Raw genomic sequence first — 14960 nt, 5'->3', positions numbered from 1 at the left:
TCGTGTTGTCGTGCGAGTGTAGCACTGGCTTTTAGAATACATCTGCTGTTAAGTGGCTTTTTATCTGGGCTTTTGAAAAGCTAAAGGATTAAGTACCAGCGCGTTAATGTCATGTGCTTCTTATTGCAAGAACTCATTGATCGGTGCAATTTTCTCTGGAAGTTTGAAAGGATTTTCGATCCCAGTGCAAAGTCTTAGGTTTTATCCCTATTCTCACTGTGTGAGAGTGGTGTGAAATTTTGAGGTTTTGCTTCACATCAGGATAAGGCTCAACAAATCAATGCATAGATCTGCACAAGAGTAACGAGAGCCAAAGGTTAAGAAGTATTAGTGAACAGAACTTGCGTGGTTTTGCAGGATAGCTATAAGCTATTGCAGAAGGTGCAAGTTTTTCTTGTCATGTCTGTTACGAGCATATGAGAGACCAGAGCACCTAGATACTCTGGTGCAGTGAAAATGGGGTGTTGCGGCAGTACTTATGCAAAATGTTCCTAGTGTGCTGTGGAGTTTACTGCCCAGTTCTCTTTAAATTGACGCTTTTGCAACCTTAAGTGCAAATAACTTAGGGTCAAATATATTTGCTTGGTCCCTTCTGTCTGGATTCTTGTGCTTTGTGCATGCTCTTCTGCTCTTTCAGAGCGTTTTCGTATGCTAGTATTGCTGCTTAAGTTCACTGTTTAAGAAAAGAGGCGACCAAATTTTGTTCGCTACTAGGCACTGGTTAATTTGCTTAATTTCAGGAGCGTGCAGGCCAAAGGAGTCCAAGTAGCCGACCGCTTTCTTTTCTACCCATTATTCGTTCTCGAAGTTGGCCGTTGTACGCTATGATCACGTCGCAAAACGTCGGTGCTGCGCTCTTGCCCACTTTTCCAGATTTTTCTCCTGTAACCTATTGCAACTGGTGCTGAATAGGCAACTGATAGAAATTCTGACCCGTTCCGCCTGAATTCGCGAATGAAACGGACATTTTGTGCGTGGCGTCGTGGTGAACACTATTCAGGAAACCAGTGGGGTGCGATTAGCTTGTTGCAGGAGATCGGTGTGCCTTCGCGGTCGAGCTGGGTGGCCAGGAGTGCAGTGTGCCCTGGCGACCTATGGCACAGGTCCCCCCATCCGGAGCTGCTATATTCCGAAAAAAAATTTAGGCGTATATTACTTCCACTTTACGCTATGGAGTTCCCGCAATACATAGTGTGGCGTTGCATCACTTTCTGTACTGAACTTGCGTGTGAATGCTTAAGACATTTTGAGGCGAGCGGGCAAATGATGGTTCGTGTTACGCGCAGGGCACAATCGCGGACCGGCCAAAACGGCTCTCGTAAAACGATCGTGGCACAACCCCTTTCAGCTAGTTTCACAATTTTTTTTTTCACCTCAGGAGATAAAACATCCAGTCTGCCAAACGTTTTTTATCGAGAAATTTTGTCGGGACGTGGGACCTGGAATAAGAAAATTGGAAAGCCTCTCACCACCCCGCATTGAATGCGTACCTGGTTAGGGCTTAGACCACACATATCGACGATAAGTACAGGGTCTTGAATATTTGGGAGCTGGGATTTAAAATTCCTATGCAAAATCTACCCCATTCGAGCTGAAATAACGGTCACAAAGTAGCAAAATATCGTTTACGTTATCTGATAAGTGATTCAACATCGATACTTGCCTAGATTTTCCGAAATGGAGAAAAAACTGCTCTCGGAGGCGTGCACAATTTTCGCAAAAGGGTCGAAAAGCTATTTTGACATGGTGCGTCATCTGTTGGACAGCGAGGCAAGCGCGCCAACGGCCGGGATAGAGCTTGCATCACTGCTCGACAGATGACGTATCATGTCAAAATATCTTTTCGACTCTCTTCTGCGAAAATTGTGCACGCTACCGAGAGCAGCTTTTTCTCGATTTCGGGAAATCTAGGCAAGTGGCGCTCTTGAATCACATTAGATATCGTAGACTATATATTTTCCTACTCTGTGAACGATATTAACGCGGTAGCGTTAAGGAGCTCGTGTCGCAGAAAAGTCGGCGTCGTTGGCAGTGAGCGATAAATTCCGGCATGCACTTCATAAATAAGCAGCTTCCAAGATGGGCTGGGTGGGAATCGAACCAGGGTCTCCGAAGTGTGAGACGGAGACGCTACCACTCGGCCACGAGTTCGATGCTTGAAAGCGGTACAAAAGCGCTTCTAGTGAATGCGGTGTTGCCTTAGAAACGTGCCGTAGAACGTTATACTGCGGTGTATATCGGTAATTATGAGCATGTTACAGAAGTCGCAGTTACACGAGTAGCGAAGTACGTTTCCGCTACATTTCTTCTGCGCACATGCAGAGCCATCTTGCGGCAAACACAAGAACCGCTCCTCGCAATGTGCGGCGCTGCCCCGACACGTGGCGCGCCACTCGCCCCTGACGTTTCGCCGTGCACCCTCAAGGGTTGTAAAATCAAGCGTCTTTCCTTTCTTTAGATCACTATCTTCGCTCACCCGCTTCTCCCCTTCGGGCCGCGCGGGTACCGGTGCGAGGATTCCCCAATACCCTTGCGTTTAATAAGTTTATTCGACGAGGTGCAATAACGCTATCGCGTTACACTCTTAAAGGCGAAGCTTAAGCGTCCTCCAAATTTTTCAGCTGGAATGGGGTTGTAGAATCTGCATAGGAATTTTTTAAATCCCAGCTCCCAAATATTCAAGACCCTGTATATCTGTCAGAGTCGCAAAACATTCTTCGCCAACTACTGACTTGTTTGAGTTCAAATGCTGGGCGCGTTGGAAATTATTGATAGTCTACGTGTCCGGAACCGGCGGAAAACTTCAATCGTCTCCAATTCGACAGGCTGCATCATCTGGCAAACTGCGAGGCCCGGCCCGTTACCTTGCAGCTTACCAGATGGCACAACTTGTCGAATCCGCTGATTCGCTTGTTTTGAAGTTCTGTCGCAGCTGGCTGGAGTCTTTCATAGATTCCTAAAAATGGAGGCAAGTTCAGATATTACATTATTTATCAAAGTACAGACCAGGCGTACAATATTTTTTTTTTTTTACAACCCAGATAGATAAATATGGAACTATGTGGCTAAATACCCTTTCAGGGCAAGTAAGACATGGAGGAAAGCTTTCTGTGGGAATGTGCCTAAAGCCTGTTCACCATGGCCGGACTCCAGCGGCGGCCTAAAGGCGTCAATCGCCTCAAGTGTCTCGAAGCTGCACTAGTACTGCTACTCCGTGCACGCAGGGCAGCTACCCTCAGTGGAGCCCTGGATTAGGGGAACCGACCCTGAAGATGAAAGACTCCATCAAGCCGCAAAAACCACTGTAAAATTGAGCAAACGTTTTCCGTCCATCGATCCATCTGGGTGCAGCTTTGGATTTCCCCTCAGTTTATCGCAAGGAGGTTATATGAAGTTTTATCACATTCTACATGACGCTGGCGGTAACAAAGGACGTTCCACGTCCGCCGCTATGGTTGAGGGTGTCGTTGGTGAACACTCTCAAGGTTCGTATACAGACAACTTAAATACCCAAGCAAGTAGCAGGGGGGACAGCGGCCGATGTAGCTCAGTTGGAAGAGCACCGGATGCGATATTCGGAGGTCGTGGGTTCGGTTCCCACCATCGGCACGTTGTTTTTTCTTCTACTTTGTGTTTAATTAGCTTTCCCCTAAACAGATTACATTACTAATTTCTGTGATTATCCAAGTAAACAGAAAAAAATAATAAAAAAAGACAAAGTGCCATCCCCAACGCTTTCCTTGGCCTCGCCGACTGTTGGCTGCTTTCCTTCATGTATTATAACGAGCACCCTCATTTCCCCCTTAATTGATCTGCATATATATATATATATATATATATATATATATACACTCCTTGGTTTATCGCAATGACATAACCTTTAACCTCAATTTCCCTAGCTTCCCTTACGGCGTAGTTCGCGTGCCCATTGAGAACTGTGCCAGATACTGCGCTTTCCTTCCCACAACAACCAACTTAAAAAGCAAATCGCGGAGCGCTATCAAGCTTGTGCATCCAATCATCTGTCATCACGAAGTTTTGATGGAGGCGAAATGAAGTGACGTTCCTGTACTGTGCGATGTCGTTAAAGATCCCTAGGGGGGCCGAAATTACTCCGGAGCCCTCCACTACGGCACCCGCTTCTCTCTCTCCACTTTCACTCCCATCTTTCCTTACGACGCGGTCCAGGTGTCCACAGAACAAGTGCGACAGATACTGTACCTTTCCTTTCCTGTGAGCAGTGCTCTGGGCCCCACGCGGGAGTTAAAATTTTGGTTGAAGTTTTGCTTATTTAAAATTATTGCTTGCTGACGTATGTACACTATTGAGATGCCGGCAAACGACGGTTTAATGCGTCGTGACGCTGGCCAAAAATCAATCATTACGGTCAGATAATCACGTAACCGCCGCACACAATTACCCCGTGAGAGAGTAGTGCTCTTTTAAGGAATTATTTTACCGAAATAAAAAGCTAACAATTCGACCAATTAACTGCGATGCCTCTGGCTCGTTTGGTACATTTATATATTAAAAACGAACCTTATTTACTGTTCAGCAAAGTAATTATTGAAGTAATACAAACGCACCAACGCTCCACCGTTCTTGAACGTTGACACCTCCATGGTTGTTCCTACAGTAGTTTACTTCACCACTGCATAGTGCTCTAGAACATTGGGCAGTGTGTCGACCGCGCCGCGAAATGCATGGGAGCGAGGGGCCGCTTTTACGATGACGGAGGCGCCGCAGAGCAGAGGGCGCCACCAGCAACTGGTAAGGTAAAAATTGGATAAATTCGATGAAAAAGAAAAAAAAAAACAGAGTGTGGAATCATACCGAAAGTGGAAAATGCAGATCAGGAAGGAAGATTTCTTTGATAACTCAAGAGGCAGTGCCCTACTTTTTGAAGCTAGATCAGGGTGCCTTAGAACACGCAGCTACAAAAGGAAGTTTAACAATGGAGATGACGCATGTGCTGTATGTGGAAACTCCAGTGAAACAATTGACCATATTATACTCGAATGCAATGGTATCCATCCGGAAGTTGATGCAGGCACAATCACTGTTCCTGAAGCTCTGGGGTTTAGAGATAACAGTGGCCGGGTGAAAAAACCGGCGGTGGAAACTAGCAAAAAACGGCTGGAAGATTGGTGGCTTAAAAGCAGAGAAGTGACATAATGTTAGTAATGTAGAAGCAAAATTTAATAAATAGAATGATGGTTTAGTTAACCATTCTAAATCAATAATTAAGATATATGGAGAAAAATGAGCATGATAGCTACTGCTACCACCCCGTTTCAAAGGGGACGCTCCTATATTCCATCCATCCATCCGTGTCAGCCGCCCGGGCGCTGTGCGGCAGGGCGGATACCGCGCACACTGTACGTTCTCGTTTGCTTGTACGTCGTCTCAGTATGCTGGCATCAAGATTTTACAAATATGCCGGTTAACGAGGCTCAGTACTGTTAGCAATCATCTAATCAATTTTCTATTTTGGCCGTCGGCAACACCTCGGGGAAGCAACATGACAGCAGTTGTGATCTAAAGGAAACAGCTTGGAGAGGGGCGTACGAATTCAGACAGCACAGCACGATTCAGTCGCCATACAGCTTTCTTTAGCATTCCTAAAACACCTAATTCTCATTTTGGAATGTACTCATTTTGAAAAGAGGGTAGTTTGGAGACAGGATGTATGAAGAAGTCAGAACGTGCAACACGTGCTTTAGAGCGCTGACTAAATAAAGCTGGTCATCGGTAAACCATTAATTAAAACAGTCCAAAATGGTATATTCCGTTTCTTCACGTGCAACCATGCCGACTACAGTTCGTCACCTGAAGTCACAATAAAAGTCGGCATTCAGTTCGAATGAATTAAATGTGGACTACCCCGCATGGAGGTAGATATATAGCAAAGACATGAAAAACGAGCGACACACCAGGTAAGCTGGCTATTAAATAACGGAACACAGTGGGTCAGGAAAGGTGGATGAAGTGGGAGGTGAAGGTAAAAAAAAAAACGTAATAGATAGATAGATGTATTTATTGAAAGGAAAAGGCCGAGATGTTGGCCGGAATAATTCAAATCTGGCCTGCTACTCTGCACTGGGGAAGGGGAAGGAGAGAAGAAAGAAGGTCATGATGGGTGACGATGTGGGAGAATGCATATGAAATATATATATATACAGACACAGTAGCTTGTTTTACAAGCGCGAATCAAGTCCGCTGGCGCACAAAAAACGGCAAAGAGCACGCACTGCCTGGGCACCCTTCCCCTTGTCCTGCCAAGCGCCCAGCAGCAGTTCCTCCGACAGAGGCCTCTTGTCTAAACGCTTCAAGGAAGCCGCTAGCACACTTCTTTCGTGCGCATACGCTGGGCACACCAATGATATATGGTCCACAGTCTCTGGGATGCCACAAGTTGAACATTCCGGCGAGTCCATCTGTCCAATTAAATGTAAGTACAATTGTGCATGAAAGCCACGTTTAAACGAAGTCTATGTAGTAAGCATGCCTGATGACGCGAAATATCACGCGGAACATAAAATTTTAATGTTTGATCGAGCCTTCTTAAACGAATGTGTCGGGCGTCTGGCTGGGCCCAGTAAGCTGCTGTAGAATTATTCACACAACTCGTAAGAAGGAACGTCGTATCACCTCTTGAAAAAGGCACAGCTGTTTGGAGGCCATTGATGAGTGCGCTTTTCGCTTCAACATCGGCCTGTTCATTCCCATGGAGCCCGCAGTGGGCAGGGATCTATTGAAACATTATCCTGTGGCCTTGCAGCTGGGCAGATTTGGGGAGCTCCATAATGTTTAGTGCCAGGGACTGATAGGCAGTGTGGCGCAAGAAGTTTTCCAAAATTTGTAATGCCGTTTTTGAGTACGTGAACATACACCATTTTTGAGGTGGTTCCCCACATATGTAGCGAATAGCTTCCCGAATGGCTACAAGTTCAGCAGCGGTTGATGTAGAGGTATGTCCCAAAAGGAAATGCAGAGTCGTTTTCTGAGTTGGTATGACCACAGCTGCAGCGGATGCCTGTACGTGCTGACACAGATCCATCGGTGTATACGTGAATATAATGAGGATATTCTGACCAGATGTGCGCCAGAGTAAGTTGTTGAGTCCACTAATTGGTACCACTGATTTCTTTAGTATTCCGGGAACACGAAGGTGCACCAAAGGTTTATCCATCGTCCAAGGTGGTTGGGCGGGACGATATGGGAGGGCATATCCTGTCGGTACTTGCGACTCATGGCAGCGGAGTGCACTTGTAAAACTGCAGTCTGGCCTTTAATCCAGAATCTTGCTGAGTGGGTGAGAACTGTGTCTTGTAAGTGCTCGTAAATATACACGAAGTGGTTCGTGCGACAAGTATATGGATATTGGGCGAGCATATGCCTCTTCAATTGTACCTTTGTTAGAGGTGCATCATAGGCAGTCCAAGGCATATTTTCAGTGCCTGCGATTGTACGCTCTCTAAAGTCCGCAAGCATGAAATGCTCATACTAGAGAGTACAGGAAGACTGTACCGGATGTAAAACGTAAAACGTAAAAACGTAAAAAAAAACGCGTCACCTACCAAGGAGGGATAAAGAGGCGGAAGGCACGCGGCATCGTGAAAAGAGCGACCGCGAATGTGAACAACGCCGCTGAAAATGGAGATATATGAAAGGCAATAAAAAAAAAGGGGAAACAACCGAGCTAAGAACCAAATGAAGGCCTAGCTGGGAAGAGAAAAGCAGTGCACAAACAGGCTACAAGCGGGGCGTGCAATCGAACGAGTGTAAAGATATAAGTGTCGAAATTTAAGAGCGTACAATTTTGTGAAACTGTACACTAATATAAAAACAAACCTTTTTTTTTTTTCCGAGAAGTTGGAACGTTCTTGTAACGGATAGCTTTAAATACTCAGAGATGTGCGCAATATACTAAAGACATTTAATCTCAATTCGAGCAACCGGTAATATGCAATCATTGCCCCCAGAAAATCACTCTAGTCCTGTTTTGGTGCAAATACAAAATAAAAAAAAAAAGATAGATTAAAAAAAAAAAGAACAATGTAAAGATAAAGGACGCAGAGGTTATAGTGTGCGCTTATAATTCGCTTCCGCTAGATCATTCTTATAACCTCAAAATGCTTAGTTTACTATATATGGCGGGATATGCAGCTCTTAACATTGTGTGATTGAGAGGTTGCTCGGTTTGTCACCAAGAACAAAAACTGGGCCATAGGCTCGAAGCTACAGGTAGCAATTCACCCAAAAATTTGACTCGGGTGGTCCGAGGCCTTCGCACTTCAGATTTTGCAACCTTCCTGTAAAGTGCGGAAGTTCAAAAATTTTAGCGGGACCAGAAAGCTCACACTTGAAATAAATAAATTTCATGTGCTTTTGAGGCTTCGCTCTTTGCAAAGTCAGCGAGCTGCGACAAGAGTTCCCAAAGGGAAAAATAATTAAGTTCCCTTGAAAGTATTTCACGTGTAATATCAACCTTGTTATAGTTTTCCTGGGGGAGCAAATATAGCCTGATTAGTTCTGCAAAGAGTAGCCAGCAAGCAGTCCGATTATAGTTCTGTAAGCAGTAGTTGGCAAGTATATCTAATCGATTATTCATATTTCCGTACCACACACTCGAAAAATAAACACGCATCAGTGTCCGCATTTAAAATCGGCCTTATATTAATAGCTTCCGCATTCATTTTCTCTCGGTGCACGCCAAGAACTGCATCATAGAAGATGCGCAATTATAAGTGCTTTTATTTATTATTATTATTATTTTTTTTTTTGCTCCGCATATCTACCATTTATGCTAGTAAAGCGTCCGCAGTCAAGTGCCTACTATGAAAGTATTCTCTCGTACGTGATAGAATTAAATTTTCATATTTTATCTGAAGTATTGCCCAGCTATACTTGACTATTTTTTTTTTCATCTGTACAGCTGGTTCACCACTTGGTGAGCGGCACGTCAACAAATTAAATGTCCGCGATATATATATCTGTTAATCACTAACAAAGAATAAATGCTTGAGTCGCGTATACGTCCTTTTTTTTTTTTTTTGCGGTAAATACCGGACTGCTTTAAATTAGTGCGGTTATCAATAAATGTGTTTTCCTCGCACACTGTATTTGTCATTTCTATGAGCGGTGATTAGGGCACAGAAAGAAGACCGATTATAAAGATATATAGTACAGATTACTGACAATTTATGGATAAACGTTGTTATATATTGATAAGCACAAGCTACAAAATGTAAGCAGGTGTTCTTAAATAAGGTTCGTAAAAAATAAGGTATTCCTAAAGCGGCCTTACAAAGCACAAGCTTTGATTCACATGTATACTGTTTTTCTCCGCGTGTTAGTAGCGCTCACGGGAAGAACGAATAAAAAACACCACGCTCCGTCGGAAACATTAAGTACAAGTGTCTCATCTGGACGATTTATGACTGTCCGCAGGACGAATAAACGTTGAAAGTTTCAAATAGCGATTCAAACATCGCGCGCTGCACCGAAGAGAAACCCAAAGCGTGCACGGCGTCTCCAAGAGACGTAAAGGAATTTCAGTGATTATTTAAGCACCTGGAATAACTAGCTTCTTTATTAAATATCGCATTAATTGCGTAGCGTGTGAAAATAGCTGCATTGAGAACCGCGCCCCACCCTTGCCCCTCCTCTGTACCCGCCGCTATCCCCGCGGCCGCTACGCGCCGAGCGGCGATCCTGGCACCCCTGTTGCACGTCGCGTCCTCTTGCGGAAGCCGGTTGCTGTCATCGCAAAAGCGGCCCGCTCTCCGGCGCCGGTCGTCACACTGCCCAATATTCTAGAGCACTATAACCGCTGGAAGTGAGATGGCTTTCTGCAATACTGGGCTACTATTTTTCTTTTTTCTTAAACCGTGGATGCTATGCCTGTAAAGTTCATCAATTTCAAAAAGCTCTTTGCGTGTTTCTGTGTTGTGTTGGTGAGAAACTTTACGTTACGGCCGTGTGGGGCCGCTGGAACTTGAAGCTCAAAAGTACTTTTTGAAAATACCAACGACCGTGGTACCGTACTTGCACACACTGCACGTGGCACATGGTTGACGTCGGTGAACGAACTCGTGGTGAACGTCGTTGACTCGGTCAGGAAGCCACTAGCAACTTCGTACATTGTAAGCTGTAATCACTTTCTCGAGTGTGTGGTGTTAGAGACAATGATTGCGTCAGCATAATTGGAAGAATTTCCTGTTTACATTCGCCGGTGTTTTCGAACATCCTCGACGGGATGTACGGCAGTGTCATGTAAACTTGTTTTAATTTCTCGCAGCGAGCTGAAAACATCTTAAAGTAGCCCAGTTAACTGCATGGAACTGTGCTGATAATTGTAAATTCTGGGGTTAAACGTCCAGAAACGCATATATACTGGCTATGAGGGACAATGGACGCCTGATTAATTTACAGCACTTGTGATGAAAAGAGAATCAACTGTAGCATCAGCTGTTGCGGTATTTATACATGCCAATGTTAAGTACATGTGTGTTCTGCAAACATATTTTACAGTAGTTAAAGAATCCCCAGGCGGTCAAAATACATGCCAATGTTAAGTACATGTGTGTTCTGAAACATATTTTACAATAGTTAAAGAATCCCCAGGCGGTCAAAATTTCCGGAGTCGTCCACTACGGCGTCTCATAGAGTCGCTCCGATTTATATAGCGTGTTGCACAATTAGAGGCGCGATGTAGAATGCTTCTCCCAGCTAAACCGCGGAATCCTCGCAGTTCAAATTTTGCACAGAAATGGTATTTTGTTGCTAGTATTTTTTAATACCAAATTTGTCTGGGGTACTGGGGGGGGGGGGGGGGGGGGGTAAGAAGTCAGATGTTCCCATCTTATGCGGCGGCGACGACGCCAGACGAGCAGCTGTCCCAGCGATGGTACCGGTGGCGCCACCTCATGCTGCTTACAACAACTCAAACGTTCTGGTTCTTCCCCTCGTTTGCTGCTACAGAGTTGTTGTAAGCAGCATGAGGTAGCGCCACCAGTACCATCGCTGAGGCAGCGGCTCGTCTGGCGCTGTCGCCGCCACATAAGATGGAAACATTTGAGTTCTGTTGATCGAATCAGGCAAGTACCCCAAACAAATTTGGTATTAAAAAATACTAGCGACGGAATGCCCATTCTGTGCAAAATTTGAACTGCGACGATTCCAAAGTTTAGCTGGGAGAAGCATTTTACATCGCGCCTCTAATTGTGCATTTCGCGGAATCCAATAACCATCAGTGCTGTTTCCTGGGCTAGTCGGTGGAGTTTTCCCATTTTGGCGAAGCCTCAAGCATAAAAAAGACGGACACGAGATAGACACAAGACAAAGCGCTTAGCACTTTGTCTCTCTCGCGTCTTTTTTGCGCTTCAGGCTTCAGCAAAATCAGTGTTCGTGTTGTCATGGTAGCCGCTATTTGCTCGCTTTACAGCGCGAAGGTTTCTAAATAGGCACCGTTTTCTGGGGTATACATTTGAAATTGGTACGGTGAGAACGCCATGAGGTGGGACATTTGAGTCCGATCACGACAAATTCACATCACCCCATGGTAGAAGTTACCGAAGCCCCAAAGCGGCGAATATTGTCGTGGACAAAGTGTGTCCCGCTTTTGCGGCGGCTGTTGCGAGGCGTTCATTGGCGCGCGTTCAGGTGTGGGATTGCAGATGGCAGGAACGCCAGACAAGATGAGACTTCTGGAGGAAAGGCGCAGTACTGTCACACTTTCTCCGACAAGTGTGCATTTAAATGGTACGCCATCGCTCCTGTCGCGTGGCGTTCCTTTACGATATTGGCGCGCACGTTTTTGAGGCGCGCTTCATGATATGCAGTTACGAGTACCCGTAGGCGAAGTGGAAATTTAAAATGATTCGTAACTGTTCGAATAGCTGGCACTACAGAACGCCGCGGTTAGCTGCTACCACTCTCTCGAAGGCAGCATCAGCTCCGAGCACGTACAGCTTCCTACAGGCTTTTCAGCGTGGCCGCGACGCGGACCTTTCGTATGGAAACATTTATATTGCAGGCCTTTAAGATAACACATCTACAGTCGCGGAGGCCACTTCTCATAGTCGTATCATGGCTCACACATGTCTCTTCTGCAGAGAAGTGGTGCTACATGTTTATTCACTGAGAAGATTTAGCCGATCTCTCCTATAGTCATGATTGACGAAGCTGTGAATTGTTGTGAACTATATATCAAACAGCATTTTGAACAAAAATTTAATTTTAGACACTTTTTTAATGTTTTGTAATCAGCCTACAAATAATATGAATATAACTTGCAGAGTGTTTTATCATATTCAATTCCGTTTTAGCTACATTATTCATATTCATTTCGATAGCAAGGCTGTACTATTTGTATTCGATTCGGTTTGGAAAAAGTACTATTCGCACACCCCTATCCTCGATGTGTTTGGACTAGGACGTAGTGGGTATGCGCCATACTCATAATGATGAGTGCTTTCGAGATGGACTGGTGGTGACAACACTTTGTTGGCAAACAAACTTTTGGCCTTCACGTGGCAGATGAATTTGCCAAACAATGTGGAAGGGATTCTCTGCCAAGATTAGTATTGCCATTCCTAAGTTTGACACTCGTCTTCCAGTCTCTCCGAGCACTTGATGTGGTTGACGGTGGTGTTCACTTGGCATAGAAGGCGTTCCGGCTAGAGGTACCAGGCTATATGTTCATTGCCATGACATTGAAAGTTAGCCGCCTAATGCAGTCCTCGATCAGAGACCTGTGTATTGCACTGAAACTGTGCATGCCTTGTTTCAGACATATACGAGACTCCAAGCTAAAAATAAATGCTGTACTGTACGTAATTAAAAAAAAAAAAGCTACAGTTATATAACAAGCACGCAAATGTTTCAAAAACTTGAGATTTGAAATCAAGTTGCTTTTGCTGTAGAATGACCCTTGATGGCTAATGCAGCCTCAAAAACTAACATTAATAAAATGCCTGTTGTTCAAACGTTGCTGCCAGAGGCATTTATTTTGCATTTAATTTACAGCTATTTTTTTTCCCGTTCTTCATCATCATTTATCATTCATCATTTATTGAACCCTTAAGGACCCTTTACAGGGTATTACATAAGGGGGGGGAAGCAACATACATTTTAAAACAGTACATGAGGATAGTCCAAAGTCCAAGATGTTAAAACAACAAAAAAATCTTGTAAAACAGATATATATATAAGCATACAATGAGAGTAAGGAGTACAATGAATACAATCAGTAAAATCAAAAATTGCAATCAAGGAGAGCAAGTGAATATGGGTGGGAAAATAAATTTTAGACAAATTTAATGTTCAAAGCCCGACAGTAAGCATTGTTTGAATTTGACAGGATCACTTTCCATGACCGTAGGATCTGGCAATTCATTCCATTCCTGTATTGCTGTTGGCAAAAATGATTTATTAAAAGCAGATGTTGATCCATGTACGCACTGTACACTCAAGCAATTGAATAAACGTAGAGATGAACGTGCTGGTGGGTGAAGAAGAGATTGGCGTAGATGCGTGAAGTGATAGAATATCTTGTGGAAGAGGCATAGGCGTGATATCTTGCGGCGGAAGACCAATAGGGGAAGATCCAGTGACGATTTTATACTGTCGATACTGATTTTGTAGTCGTACTTTGAAGATATAAAACGAGCGGCGCGGTTCTGCACTGATTCCAAAGAATTGATGAGGTAAATCTGATGTGGACACCAGATTGCGCATGCGTATTCGAGTTTGGGTCATACGAAGGTTTCATATGCCAGTTTTTTAGAGCTCTAATCCTAGTGTTTTAGAGCTCTCAGCAACTATTTTAATTATATGTTCGGACCAATTTAAATTGCTTGCGATTAATACACCGAGGTAACAAAAACGCACGGACCCATCCTTTTTTTTTTTACCAAGGCGACCGGAGATGACCAAAGGCTAGCTGAGGACCGAATAATGTCATGTCGGAGCATATCATTCACATTATCTTCTATGATTTTACACTCTGATAAGGAAACAGGGTAAGGGCGGCGGCTAACAATAGAAGTACCTTCTGTAACGATGCAGTACTGTGCAGCAGAAGTTCGGCCCAAGGTCGAAGAAGTGACGTCAAAGGAGGCTTGGTGTTTTCGAAGTAATTCGTGCAAAGCTTGGCAGTGAGACGCAGGAAGGTCAGGATTGATGGTGCCAAAGAGAACATAGGGAGAGGCATCGGAAGAAGCTGCTGGTGAAGAAGAGGGGGCAGTAAGGGCGGTGAGGGACACTGGTTGAATGTCCAGGGCACAAGGAAAACATGTCCCTTTAGTCAGCACAATGGGCTCTGGGGAAGTGTTCAAACCAGCGACAAGCGATGTGCCGTGCTCAGACCGAACAAGACTTGGGGGAAACGAGATTCCACGGGTTAGATGGCGATCAGAAGGCACGATTAGCATGTCCCCGGTATCAATGTCAGTAGAAGTAAGCTTGACAAGTTCTTCGCATCCAGGAGTCAACACTGAGTCAGTAGCAGCAAGCAGGCGATGATGGGGCTCGGCAGGTTCAGAAGACTGATCGCTCTCATTGACCCTGTCACGACATGAAATGCTGGCTGATGCTGCAGACAGAAAATCCCAGCCTAAAATATTTGGGTGAGCCCACGGTGACATCACGGCAAATTGTACATGGTGGCGGACGCCATCAACAAAAACTCGCACAGTACACTTAGCAGAAGGCCGAATGATTGCACCATTAGCTCCACGGAGTTCAGGTCCATCGTAAGGCGTTTTCTCTTTTCGCAAGCGGGAGCATAAGTCAGTGTGTATAACAGAAACAGCGGCGCGCATGTCAATCAGTCTCAACAGATAGACCTTCAACCCAAACTAAAATTATATTGGAGGGACATTCCGGAGGATTTTTGGGATGGCCGAAGAGTGCAGTTTTCCGATAGGAGGGAGGGCGTCGAGAGGCTTGACGGA

General features: G+C 44.7%; 1 protein-coding gene across 4 annotated transcripts in view; it reads left to right on the top strand.

The window, feature by feature from the left end:
• Nucleotides 1–9795: 9795 nt before the first annotated feature.
• Dip-B (Dipeptidase B) overlaps nt 9796–14960 on the top strand; it is a 107107-nt gene continuing 101942 nt past the window's right edge. For 3 of the 4 annotated variants that reach the window (XM_084589248.1, XM_084589252.1, XM_084589250.1), the window contains exon 1: nt 9796–10148. The gene's annotated coding sequence lies outside the window, so the exon portion shown is untranslated. Of the gene's footprint in view, nt 10149–11016; nt 11103–14960 lie in introns of those variants that run through there. The other variant, XM_084589251.1, reaches the window with a different exon arrangement.

This window comes from Amblyomma maculatum, chromosome 1, assembly GCF_055883805.1.
Source record: "Amblyomma maculatum isolate TAMU_Amacu chromosome 1, ASM5588380v1, whole genome shotgun sequence".
In the NCBI taxonomy this organism is placed as follows: domain Eukaryota; kingdom Metazoa; phylum Arthropoda; class Arachnida; order Ixodida; family Ixodidae; genus Amblyomma; species Amblyomma maculatum.
Note: the sequence above shows the minus strand (reverse complement) of the source record. Positions and strands in the feature narration are given on the sequence as shown.